The sequence below is a fragment of the Platalea leucorodia genome, assembly GCF_965183815.1.
Source record: "Platalea leucorodia genome assembly, chromosome: 1".
In the NCBI taxonomy this organism is placed as follows: domain Eukaryota; kingdom Metazoa; phylum Chordata; class Aves; order Pelecaniformes; family Threskiornithidae; genus Platalea; species Platalea leucorodia.
Genome location: NC_138823.1, coordinates 151,943,373 through 151,956,947, shown reverse-complemented (window position 1 = coordinate 151,956,947; position 13,575 = coordinate 151,943,373). Strand labels below are relative to the sequence as shown.

Genomic DNA, 13,575 nt, shown 5'->3' with positions numbered 1-13,575 from the left:
TGTGATCTTCCCTGGAAAGTGTAAAGTTTCTTTTAAACATACAACTTTTAAAAAAATAGTGTGGAAAAGGAGCCACACCAAAAAAAAAAAAAAAAAAAAAATCCAATTCCAGCATTTTAAGCTTCAAATAAACACTACTTCAGCATTCCATTTGAAAGCTTTTAATTTGTCAAATCACAGCTGAATGGTGCAATGGGAAAACACATGTTCATGCCTGGATCCATGTTAGATGAAGTGAACTGTGAAGAGCACATATTTTTTGTCCAGTCTGACTCTGACCCACCTTGCCCCCCCAGCATGAGGACCAAGGCTCTAAGGTCAGGACCTGAGCGAGGGGCCTTGTGCCACCAGCCCTCATTTCCTTCTCTGTCCCCACTCCCAGCAGGGCTGATCCCCACTGCACCAGCTCCCACACGCACTGGAGGTCTGAGAGCTTCCTTGGTTCACTAACACAGCAGAACACTGATGTGCTGACCCAGCAACCAAACCCAGAGATAAAGCAGCTTACAAAGTTGAAGGAGTGGACTAGAGCCACCCCAGAATAATCAGCACAGGCATACAACTGGGAGCAGGAAGGAAAGAGGGAAATGGGAGGAGTAGGGAGCTGTTAAGACTCATAAAACTTCATCCCCAAAATGGTATATTGCAAAGCCACACACACATAAAGAGTTGGTCTGATGACTGCAATACAGGTTTCAAAGCTCATTATAATTGCCTCTAAAACGAAGTTTTCAGAGTAGGGTTTCAGTGGGAGAAGGGAAATAATTTCTCTGGATTACCCTGCAAAGTCTGACCCTTCTAGAAATGAGTTCTGAGGCTCCACAGAGTAACCTCACCACCCTGTGCAGGGAATATTCAATAATACTGTAATAATATTGTAAATAGCATTTACAATAAAAGTGTGCAAACTGAACAGCTGTTGGGAGATAAACCACGACTGAGAGGACAGCCAACACTGAGGCTACCGCAAGGGAAAAGCCCCAAAGCCCAAGTCAGCCAGCACGCAAGCCATGATTTGCAGAAGCAAGGCAGCAAGCTGAGGGTAGTACACCAACAGGATGCTGCTAGGGCTGGATCCCAGAAGCCTTGCATGAGACAGCGCTAACACCATTTGCGAGAAGCATGAATTTATTTTGCGCACACCCTTCCAGTACAGAAAGTTATGCCTGACCGGAAAGAAAAGTTAATTTGTCCTAGTTTAGCAAATTCTTAAAACTCTGCCAAAGCATTGTCCAGACAATACAAGACATAGCTACTGGCAAGTTCCTGCTCTCAGAAATCACAGACTTTCAAAGAGTCATTTAGCCTCTCTGTAGCTTTATTTATTTGCAGTATTTTTAGGTTGTAGAAAGAGCAACAGCTACATAGGTAGAGTATAAAGGCAAGAATTGTTCGGGCTTGGGAAATCAGACTCTAGACACATCATGACAGATGTCCTGCCTTAAATAGCAGCAGTAACGTTCCAGTACTTGAGAGCCCAGCTAACACTCCAAAATAGTAGAAAGTATAAAACATTAATGGAGTTGATGTGATAAATCTGTTTCAAACAAGTTGCCTGCTCTGCAAGGAAAAAAAAAAAAAAAAAAATCATTTTTATCACTGCTATCTTAGGTAATCTGCTACATACCCACCCATTGTTCTTTCTGCTTTGATTAAAAAGAAAAACAAGAAGAATGTGCTGTGTAATTTGAGTTATAGTCTTGATAGTGTATTTGAAAGGAACAAATTAAGGATGCAGTTCTCAGTTAAGAAAGAGGTTTGCCTTAGATGAAGTCTGAAAAACTGATCATTTGAAATCCAGAATAGGGATTTAAAAAAAAAAAAAAAAAAAAAAAAAAAAAAAAGAAAAGAAAAGAGATGGAGAACACCAGGTCATAAAGAAAGAGATCAGCATTAAAAAAAAAAGAGGGAAGCTCAGTATAGTCTCAGGGAAGTGACACCTGAACCTGAAGCTCCCAGCCTGTAGTACACGTATCACACACTAGTGGTATGCAAGTCACATTGACATTGCATTGGCCATTGCATTGGCCGAGTGCTGCCAAGGAGTGCACACAAGTACATATATGTATGTAAGTGTGTGTGTGTGTGCGCGCATGTGCGTGCGCACACGTGTGCACGCATCCATGTGTGCACACTGAATGGTGTTGATCCCGGAGCTACCCAACCACCACAGGCAACTTCAAGTACACCAGTTTCAGAAACCCTACCAAAGCAACTCATCAAACACATTGCTGTATTTAATACAGGGATCATGTTCAGTTGCTACAACTGACATAGTTAGAGACCTGAAGGGGTGAAAATAATTGAGGAATAAAGATGCTCTCAGGCTTGTAGGTATTTGACAAGTATCCAAGCCCCAGTAGCACGCACAGTGAATACAAGTGACTGGAAACATTTAAGCAAGTGATCTTCTGTTTATCAGAAGAGTAGCATTTCTTCCAGCAGCTCTCTAGAGGCCACACCAAAAAAACTAGAACATTCTGAACAACTTTAATACACAAAACTAATGACTGTTTTACAAGAGTTAGAAGTTTTCCACAATAAGAATTTGTGGTTTCCTGTGCAAGGAAGAATGCCAATTCATACCAACTTGTTCATGGAAAAAGTTTTTTTCAGGGCTTCCTTAAGAAACTAACCTCTGTAACACCAAGATTACTTGTTTTGTTTCAGCAGAGACTGGCATGAATGTAAGTTCTCATGTCGGTCTTTGCATAAGAAATACTTAATGAAGTAGCATTTGTTTTATTGGAAGGACACTGTCTACTACTGCATCATGAAAGTACATTTGTATGTTACTCTAGGAATTTCACAAGTGATCATAATTCTCGAAGACAGTATTTAAGGTGTTCCCTCTCTTTATTGCATTTGGAAAGACCTTTTGGCCAGGCTGAAGTTCAGCACAAAACCACTCTGGTCCTTGGCTTCCTTACTTCACACACATATATGGGCCTTTTGGGGTTTTGCTTTTGATTTCAGCAGCTTGTTGCTGGGAAGCACCTCCTGGGAGCCCAGAAAGAGCATGTCCAACCAAATACTGCTTTAAAGATTTCTTTTAAAAGGCTACTAGGTCAAGGCTCCAATAGTAGGTCAGATGAAACAAAATCACTGGTAATTTCTTTTTCGCAGCTCCCTAGCTCCCTAATGGAAGGCAGATTGGGTTCCCAAACCAGGGAATGGAAATTTATATCTCACCTGGAATGTTTCATCTGCCATCTCCCTGCCCACACAAATCCCTTCAAGTTGTCTGTGGCTGCACTATCCCAGCAGGGCACGCTACAAAGTACAATTCAGACATGAAGTTTATTACAGAAGTATTAGCTGAGCATTCCCCTCTTAAACCACAAGTTTTAAGAACCTGAAATGCATACCTAGCAGTAGTCAGTTATGCTATAGTTAGCTTTTATTAATGTAAGCCCTAGAAAGTTGTTTAGCTGGGTTCAGTGCCACTTAAATTCAAAGTTCATTTTATTCAACGTAATTTAATTTCAAGCTAGAAGAATTAAACTTTAATTCCATACCAGGAATCCATATAAACAACTTATTTCCATACTCCAGGCTTTTGCTTGCAGTAGGAAGCCAAAATGACTTTCTTGCCAACCCACAAAAACAATACAAAAATAGGCATTTGCATGCAAGTTGTAAAGTCAAGCATGCACCAAATATTATGGAGACAAGACAAACAAGTGTATTTAAGAAAAAACAAATCCTTTGTCTGTCAACTATTGGCACTCTACAATATAACAGGAAGGAAGAGGACAGGAACTGGGGAGAGCATCCAGGAGAAGTGTGGTGCAATCCCACGGTCAGAGTGTTTATAGAGTTCTGAGGAGTCTTTACTCTGAGCTTTGCAAGGGTCAAGTTCTGTACAAACTCCTTTGAAGTAATATTTGTCACAGTATATGCTTTAAACCACAAATGTCAGAATACTCTAACTAAAGTAATTTAAGCCTAAAGCCAATAGTGTGATCTAATCAGGAATACATAAGCTATGCAGTCTTGTGGAGTAAGATGGGAGAAGAAGAAACAGCTACTTTTTAGCAGTTAACACCTAAACGCTGGTTACAGGTGAGAGCGCAGCCTCACATGCAGCACACAAACGAGGCAAAGCACCCAGAACACACGTGACTGTAACAGGCAACCCTAACAACAGCAGCCTTGATCCTTACTGACAGGTATTACCTCAGTAAATATATTTTGTTTTCTTTTTCTAATTTTGTTCATTATTGCAACTTTTGCTTAAGTAAGCTTCTTTCAAACCCTTGAATCTTTCCAGTGATAGAGACAAGTGTGTGTAAGCAGGCTCTGGGGTGCTGTACACATGGCTGATCAGCTATATACAGGCCAGAGTCATGATCCACACAACCTGCGAGATAACAGGCACCCAAGCTTGCCAGTGTGCAGGACAACCCACAGTAAGAGCTGCAATGACCACCCTGGAAAGAAACAACTTAAATTGCCAAAGTTAGAGATGACAACTCTCATCACTTATCAACCTGCAGCTTGGGGAAGCAGCTCTACCTGCCCTTGCTCCATTTCTGTCTTCAACACACAATGTAATTTTTAGTTTCAGAGAGCAGTGGAAGAGTCAGTGAAGTGCGACAGGCAAAGCAGCACTTACCTCTAGCTGTGCAAAGGAAATCATTAACAACAGCAAAAGGAAACAAAGATTGAAGGGATTAATTCAAGTTACATTTTCAGAACAGCAATTTCCCTGCTGCTGGAAATGCTGCTCTCCTGTGCAATCTACAAGGTCTCTTCCTTCCCCTCCGCTAAGCCTTACAGTTGTCAGCTTTCCTGGGGTTGGAAGGCATTACATAGAAAGACATGTCTTTAAATTGGCTGGGAAGCCAATTTAAGTTTAGAGGAAACTTTAAAATAAATATTTTCCCCTGTAGGGGATGGAGCAAATTTAAGCCAAGTTAACAACACTGGCAGAATCTTTCATTTTAAAGAAAGAAAAAAAAAAAACCAACAACTAACAAAAAGCTTTCTCCAGTGCTCTATTTTTATGCCTTTCCAGAACTTTTACCAACTTGGTTAAGACCAGTTTTGAGAGGTGTGTGAGGGCGTAACCCCTTCTTTTTGTCCCATTGTTTTTAAACATGTTTAGCAATTCACTGCTATTTAAAGTCTTATCACTTGACTTTCCACTACCTTCCATGAGAAATAAATATTTGTTTTTCTTAAATCCTTTAATAATTGAACACCTCTTATTAATCAGATACGGTCTTCCTCCTCTGCTCAACTGAGGACAAACCAACACCTCCTTACTTTCATACTTCTCAAATACCGCTCCTCCCAATCTCCTCTACGTCCATTATGAATTAATCAGCAGCACTTAAAAAAAAAAGTTAAGACGCGCTCCCTAACCTTCTCTGTGACAGTGTTCCTCCTCCGTTCCCCACCCATCCTTCCCTGCCCTCAGTATCACACTCAGTTGTCTTCCTCTATTTTTGAAGCATGGACAGCCTGCTGTTCTGGATGAGAACCCCTGTTACCCGTCTCTTGAAGAACCATTCATACATGTAGTTATTAAATCCAGAATACACATTCATTTCTACATTTTCTGTATTAACTACACATTTTCAGCTAATATCCATGACTTTGCCTAGCTAACGTAGCTATGTATCTAATATGATTTCAAACGACAAGCCTGTATTTCTGCTATGATTTCAGACAAATACTGATTTAGTACTCCAACACTGAGTCTGAAAGAGTAATTTTCCAGAAGACAAGAGCAAGCATCTAGCCAAAGACAGTGTTTCAACTTCTTTTAAGACACTAGCATTAGAATGGAAAAGTTCAAACTCTCAGCTCTTTGGAGATATGAAAAACAGATCCTGAAATATGCTACCTTAAATGAAGACACTTCTTTTTATGTTTTTGTTGTGTTTTTACAGGGCAATGCTCTATTAAGCCAGAGTCATCCTCTTATTAGCATAATTTAGGTAGTACTGATGTTTAACATGAACACAAAAGCTACAACCAGCTACGATAGAGTAGGCCTGGTGAAAGAAAAAAAAAAAAAGTTGGAAAAAAGAAGTATATCTACAGTCACCTGAAAATGTCCTCTCTGAATAATAGGGTTTTCAGACCAGTTACAATGGGGAACTAGGAGCCTGGGGCAGAGGCAGCCTTTTCTGCTATCAAGAGCAAGAATGCACAAGTCATTCCCTTCCAATCTCCTTCGCCATGAAATGATTCATACAGCCAGGAAAATTCAAATTTATATTCTTCAACTACAAACAGCATTAAATATGTTTTCAAGAAAATGCCTGATTTATCTCGTTGTACAGGAGTACGGAATACTAGTTAATGAAACCAGCTCAAGCATCTGAAAACTTAGCTTTATTACTATCTTTAACAATCTCTTGCAGCAACCACGTATATGCTCCTTCTCACCCAAAGTTTCAAACTGACATTGTAGAACAGGTTAAGTGTTTAGAACAGTAACTTTAGTCATTAACAGAATTATCTCCCTGTTGCAAAGGTGCTTGAATTTACTCTGTTCAAAACTTTCATTGAAGTTCACCATACGAAGACAGCCTGCCTTTTAACTTCTGTATCTCCAGGGAGATAGTTATGGATTCACTGCTGCAGAAAGGAAGAGTTCAGCCACACAAAACATTTTCGAAATGTTTCCTATCCCTTTCATGGCAGGGGCAGCAGGCTGGATGGAAAAATCCAGAAGGCAGGGCTCAACCTATGGTCCCTCACCTGGACTGAGAACTCACTGCAGACACAAGACATTTCAAAGCCCCTGTTTTTTCCTCAACATCCCATCTGAGCAGTGCTGCCACTGAAATAAAAACTTGTTTCAAGAATCGGTAAATTAAGGTGTTGGCTGACAAGACACCAGAGGACACCTTGTTAAACTGAACATTGTTCAGAAAAGTGGGGAAACAAAAGAGCTGATGACATGGCTTTAAGGGGCTCCTTTTCATACCCCAGTTCTTGTGGATTAGTTACTTCCACCGGCTGTGGATGTACATACATATGTAAACACAATTTATTTCATATTTGTGCCAAAGCTAAGAAAATAAGGGTTTTATGCAATCTGTCCAACTAGTGGCAAAGAAAACTTCTGACAACTTTGATATGGTAAGAAACATCTACTTTTGTTTTAAGTCCATTAGAAGCAGGAGAGGGGCTCGCAGCACCTAGCATTTAACAAGAAGTCAATTTTATCTCTACTAATACTTAACACCAGAGAAACAAATGTAGCTACAGTTGCCTGTATTAAGCAGCTGGCAAGCTCAGAGATGGAAAAGTTGCGGAACAGCTGGGGAATGCGAGACCCTTTTGAACAGGCTGCTATGTGATCCAAAATAATGGTACGTGTTTACACACAACACAATGGCAGCAACAGCCAAATGCAGGTCTGGCGAATGCACTACAGCTGCTCCTTCCCTCAGACAAGGCACAGCGAGCAGATACAAAAGAGTTCATATTCGCAAAAATATGGCTTTCATCTCAAAAGGCGGCAGTCTGATTTCCAAAATAGACAGCTGGCCCTCCAACTGGACTAAACCATACAAGATTCTGTATTAGAAGTTACCCTTTAAAACAGGTCTGGATTAGGGTCATAGAGCTTTCCAAACTGCTGCTACTTTACCATCAACAGTTTTCAACAATGCGTTATTCAGACCAACAGGTTGCCATCTAACATATAAAAAACCTTCTCTCATGCCAGTGTTTTCCAGCTAGTGTCAGGAAGACAGCCATAACACTTAATATAGACGCTGACTACACAGAAGTTAGTTATCTACTTTAGAGAAAGATGTTCAGTGTGCTAGAAAGGAGGGCTTAAGTAAACGTGGCCTATTATACAGCTTTTTTACACTAGTGTTGCACATTGGTGTAAAAGTAAGTTGTCACCTGAAGACAGCACATGCCACTGCTTACACCTAGACAGAGAGACAGTCCTTATTTGCTGCTGCTGCTTACGCAATGACTGATAGCATGGTGCAAGGAGCGCTTGCTTGTTTCACAACCGTCATCTGAAGACAACACAATTTTGTACATGACCTCGCACAAAAATTGCATCACCTTATTTCAAGTGATCTTCCCAATTTTCAAGTCTCAGAAGCACAGTATCAGCGGTACCATCTGTCTTGCTCAAGACAAACCATGATTAAATAGTGCTAAAAAACTGGCTACTACTTTATACCGTAACCGTACCACTGCTAATTATGCTAGGCACCAAAACAGAGTTAGCAATGGAATGTTTCAACCCACTGCATCTTGATTAAAAATAGTATAACTCAAAAGAAACATTTTTCAACTGAGAGAATGAGACGGCATTGAAAGATTTCTTCTTCCACTTCCTCTGCACATAGCCATTAAAGTTACAATCCCAGTTAAGAGCTATTCAGCATATGATAGTTAAAACTGGACGAAGACAGCTGTCATAGCAACAATAACAGATACAGGCACAATTTTTTACTTCTTTCGTTTTTACAAAGAAAAATGCCACTAATGGGCATCATAGAAAGGAGGATTTTGAAATACGGGTTGCAAGATTCTATTTTGTAATTAATGGGACTCTGTCAATGGTAAGCACGTCTCTCAACACACCTAAGCAACAAAATGCCACATCTGTACACTTAAATTTCAGACTTCTGATAAAGACTTTCCAGTGAAATCCATTTGTGAGTTGAGCCATATTTCTAAGAAATTCCCCATGTAAATGGAATATACATACTGAATAAAGAAGGAAATTAAGTAGAGCCTTTAACCACACTTCCAGAAAAGATGCTTCTGATACCAAAATACTAAGTGCCCTTCCTGCAGGCAAAGCAGCAACAGGCATGCTACCTTCAAATCCTACCACCTGTAAAGGTAAGAGCACAGATTTGCTCTTGCAGCTGCACTGACGCTGCCCTTGCTAAGAGCAGCTGCAAGTGCTGCCATGTTGTGGCAGAGGGAGCGATGGCTTGTATCCCCAAGGGACCTCAGTATGGGCTCTACAGCCCCACCAGCACCAGGAGCTTTTTCTCCAGAGTTTTGAACCAGTTCTGCTACCCAGATTTATCCAGCTTTGAGCATATCCCACTACTCTAGCATCTCTAAAGTCTTGTTCTCAAAATAAAAAAAAGTAGGAATGGAAGCTTGAAACAAGTGCAGGATGTTGGAATGAGTTAGGACATCAGTGAAGCTTAGCACAGTTCAGCAAACAGACGATTTTTAACAATTACAGGTAATGCACTGACAGTCAACCTACATGAGCAAGTGAGATGTGAATGATTGGGACTAGCCATAAGCTGCACTGAACATCTCCCAAATTGCTCTCCATATTTACCATAATGGATCACTCTTTCAACTAAGATCACAACAATAAATTAAACAAAAACCAAACCCAAAACCAAATAAAACCCCACAAAAAAACAAGGAACTCTTAATTCTTCATGAATTAGTCTCCACTAAACTAATTACTGCTTTAAAGGAGAAGATATTTATCTTAAAATTCCAACACTGTATTTACCAGGTACAGACAAAATAAGTGTACTTGGAAATCATTCCTTGGTTCCACTTCCCTTCTCTGTAGTCAAATCATATATTGTAGTTTATTTCCAATTAAAAGACCTATCAGGGTATTTGTGTGCATGAATGGGAGGGTGAGTTTCCATCTTTCTGAGATGTTCTTTTTAATAAGCATTTTACATGTGGCTATAAACTCAGCTCTTTCACAAAACAATTACTGCTGTTATTTGCCACAGAGCAACTAAGAAAACAAATCTTTTAATAGCTTACTCCTGATTTTACTAGAACTGCACATGGATAAGTTTTTTTTTAAAAAATGTTAGGAGGTACATCTACACCAAAGTTTACTTGCCATAACAAAGATTTCCCTACCATGTAGATCTCCTGACAGCCATGTCCCAACAGGCTCTAAATCGTTTATACACATACCAAGTATTGTTCAAAGTAGACTTGCTTTAAGCAAGATTAAATACCTGTTCAGTCTGAACTGTCCCAGTGCCAGGATAAACCACACTAAACTAGTTCAGACAGTTATCCTGCCGGGCACCAATGGCCTTTGAAACTCCCAGTACCCCAGAATCTGCTGCTTCTGGGAATTATGCCAGGAGCTGTGGGATAGCTCTCCACAGAGGACATTACAAATTAAATATTTTAGAAGTGTGCTTGTGTTTACATGGAGCAAGGCTGCAACAGTTCAGCATATGAGTCAGCATGGTTTGCATCCACACAGAACTGAGCAATGCAATTGGGAACTATAAATTTTCTAGGGAAACAAAAGAGTGTGAAATTATTCCCCCAGGGGAATACAGTCAGGCTGCACCTAGCAGGAGCTAACACTCACCCGAAGACAGGAATTTTGTTCAGAACTTTACTGCTGAAAAGCCCATGATTTTCCTGTGTCGATTTCAGAAATTTCTACACAGGACAGACACTCTGGTCCTGCCTGTATCAGAGAGGTTAACAACGATATCATGGCCAGATGAACTTACAGGCACACACACCCACGCTAGGATACAGCTCTTTAAGTCTTATAATTAACACTCAGCTCCTTTAAAGTGAAAGCTGAAGCGTGTTTCCTAGCAGGATAGCAAAGAAAAATTTTGAATGCATCTCACTTAGTACAATAACATCCAACAAAGTCTTCAGACAAGTAAGCAAAGCAGAACTGAAAAAGAGCAAACTACTCTAGTGCATCTCACCATGCTGCTACCTACTCCCAGATGCATTTCAGGACCAGGCCAACACCCTTTTATTGAGGCCTCAGGAGGCACAAGAAAACAGGATGACTTATTGCCGTGGTTTAACCTCAGGACACATATCAAGCCTCTGAACGTCCCACCAGGGAAGAACTTCTCGTGGCAGGAACAGCTAGCTGTCAGGCCTGTGTTTCAAGAGCTGAGCACATTACCACTGTTCCTTCCTCTTGTCTCCACAACAGGCACCTCTGTCTCGTGGAGGCTTGACACAGACCATCAAGAAACCAGGACTGTTTCTCACAGGCTGGACCTCTACCACCATTGGTTACACAGGGCAGCACAGAGAGCCAGAGGACAGCACATCTTCATCTTTCAGGTCAGAGGTAAGGATGTAGTAACACTGCACGCAACTCTGTTGTCGTAAACCTCATTACCCATGTGAATCAGTCAAGAGAGGTTTCCATTTTCAAGTGGCTTTTGTTTTCATTTTGAACACAGGGGATTAAGATAATTACAGGCTGCGAACATTTTTCAGTATGATACAGTTTGGTTTACTCTTAAAGAAACATACTTGCCGCGATAAAAATAACCGGAATAGTTCAGAACATTTTCCATAAGCTATTGGAGGGGCTGTTCGCACACCCAGAAGAACTACGTATCTTCCAGGATAAGAGTACTATCTTTCAGCACTGATGCTATCTGAGCTAAGGTCAGTTTATGATGACACTAACAACCAACGAAGACCCAGAACAATACCAAAACTAAATTATTAATTTTGACTTCCTATTTGCTTCCCAGGCCTCATGCTGCTGCCCCCTCTCAAATAATAAACTCAAGTACACTCAGTCTTTGCAAGACCACTTAAGTCTCTCTTAAGAGAGTCATAATCCATGATCATATGCAGAGTTTAAGAAGCATTGTTAGTAAAACGTATCCAAAGGTGTCATTAAGTAGTCAGCTCTGCAGTATTGGATGTCCATGCTCTATGTAAAACGCTACAAGCACTGCACTCGTAACTATCAGCATATCCGACTCATTTTTCTCCTATTAATCACAACACTTCATTGCTTCCCACTTTTCCAAACGTATCGTTTTCTGGAGTTCGGACAAGTCGGGGCAAGCTGCAATCCCACTGCTGACCCATTTAATGCAGGGAAGGTAAGTACTCAACCTCTCCAACAGAGCTACTGCGCTGTGAGCCAAAGAGGTTCCGTGCATCAGTAAACAAGTACCCTGTTGATTTAGTCAGCCTCTCCCAGTCCCCCACTGTGCTATAACCAACCACCATCATAAAGTCTCTCTTTCTTTACACCACACGTGCAGGCTGCTGCTGCTTCCAGTTGAAAGAAGAGACAAAACTCCTCCAACAATTCCTCAGCCCCGCTGCAAAGCAGCCCTTGCGCCGAGCGCGGCAACGGGAGAGCACCCTCTGCCGCGCCGCCGCCTCACTGCTCCCGCCAGCGCCGCGGATCCCCCCGCGCAGCACCGCGCCGCCGGGCCCGGGCGCTCCCCGCAGCGCGCCCGGCCGCCCGCCTGCCCCGCGGCGGCGGCGAAGGGCGGCGGCGCCGGCCGCCGCTCAGCCCCCCTGCTTTGCCCGGCAGCAGGTGCTCCCGCAGCCCCCGCGGGAAACCGCGGCGGGGACCGAGCCCTTCATCCTCCACATGTTGCTGCGCTGAGGAGCAAGCCCACAGCCCGAGTGACAGCCCGGCCCGGGGCGGGAGCGAGGGCGCGGGGAAGTTTCGTGCAGCACCTTCGCGGCGGAAACCCGCTCCCCGGGCGAGCCGGGCGCCCGCGGCGTCTCGTCAAAGGCGGCGGCCGTGCCCCGGGGGCAGCGCCCGCCCCGGCCCCGCGCGGGCTTCCCTCCCGCGGGGAAGGGGCGGCGAGCGCGGTCGCCGCCGCCACTCACCTCACAGCCGGCGGCTCGGGGGCAGCCACAGCCTCCGGCGGCCTCCCTCCGTCCGTCCCTCGGTCCGGCGGGGCGGAGTGGGGCGGGGAGGCGGCGCGGCCCCTCGCCGCAGGGGGCCGCCTCCTCGGCGGGCGGGGCGGGGCAGCGCCCCTCGCCTCAGCGCCCCGGCGGGAGCGGACGGCGCCGACCCCGGCCGCGCGCGCGGCGAGCAACGGCCGCGCGGCGCTGCGCGGCCCCACGCGGGACGGGGCGGGGCGCGCCCCTGGCCCCGGCCCCGCCCCCGCGCCCCCCGCCCCCCGCCCGGCTCGCCCCGCTTCCGCGCGCCTCCTGGAGGCGCTGCTCCACTCCTTAAAGGGGCCGCGCCCGGCGGGGCGGGGGGCGAGGCGGGGCGCGGAGCGGGGCCGGGGCAGCCCGGCCGGGGCACGTTTCGCCCGGGCGGAGCCACCGGCCGAGAGCCCCTGGTCAAAGGTAACGGCCCCCGGCGCCGGGGTGGAGCCCTGAAGAGGAGACTTTGGTACCGCGGGGGTACCAGCTCGTCCTCGTCCCGCCGGGCCGCAGCTGGCGGCGGTGCCGGGCCGGAGCTCGGCCTGAGGGAAGTGTTGGGCCCTGCCCCGGACGCCAGCCACGCCGGCCTCGGGGCGCCTCTCCCCGCGCAAGCCCCACGGGGAGCGGGGGATGCCGCCGGCGACCGTCGTGGGGTGGCGGGTACCGGGGCACCCCGCACATCCGTACCGTGGAGGGCAACTCAGCGGCGGGTCGGCTTCAGGCTCGCAGCCCTGCCCGCCGGGCAGCGTGGGGAGGCGGCGTGCCGCTGGCCCGGGAGCCCGCAGTCGCAGGGGTGTGAGGGGGCCCGGGGCCTGAACCCCGGCCTCCCACCTCAGCAAACCATGGCGGCCGCGCTGGCCGGCGTGTTGCACTGTGGCGGGAGTGTTTTGGGTCCCTTTCATCGTGGCTGGCCAGAAGAATATTTAATTACTTATTTAAGCGGGA

The 13,575-nt window shown here is 45.1% G+C and overlaps 1 long non-coding RNA gene across 1 annotated transcript in view; it reads right to left on the bottom strand.

Annotated features, from left to right (window-relative positions):
• Positions 1-12,672, bottom strand: part of LOC309594521 — a 79,231-nt gene extending 66,559 nt beyond the window's left edge. The window contains exon 1 of the long non-coding RNA XR_014229068.1: positions 12,586-12,672. This is a non-coding gene — a long non-coding RNA (uncharacterized lncRNA). The remainder of the gene's footprint in view (positions 1-12,585) is intronic.
• Between the last annotated feature and the right edge of the window lie 903 nt (positions 12,673-13,575).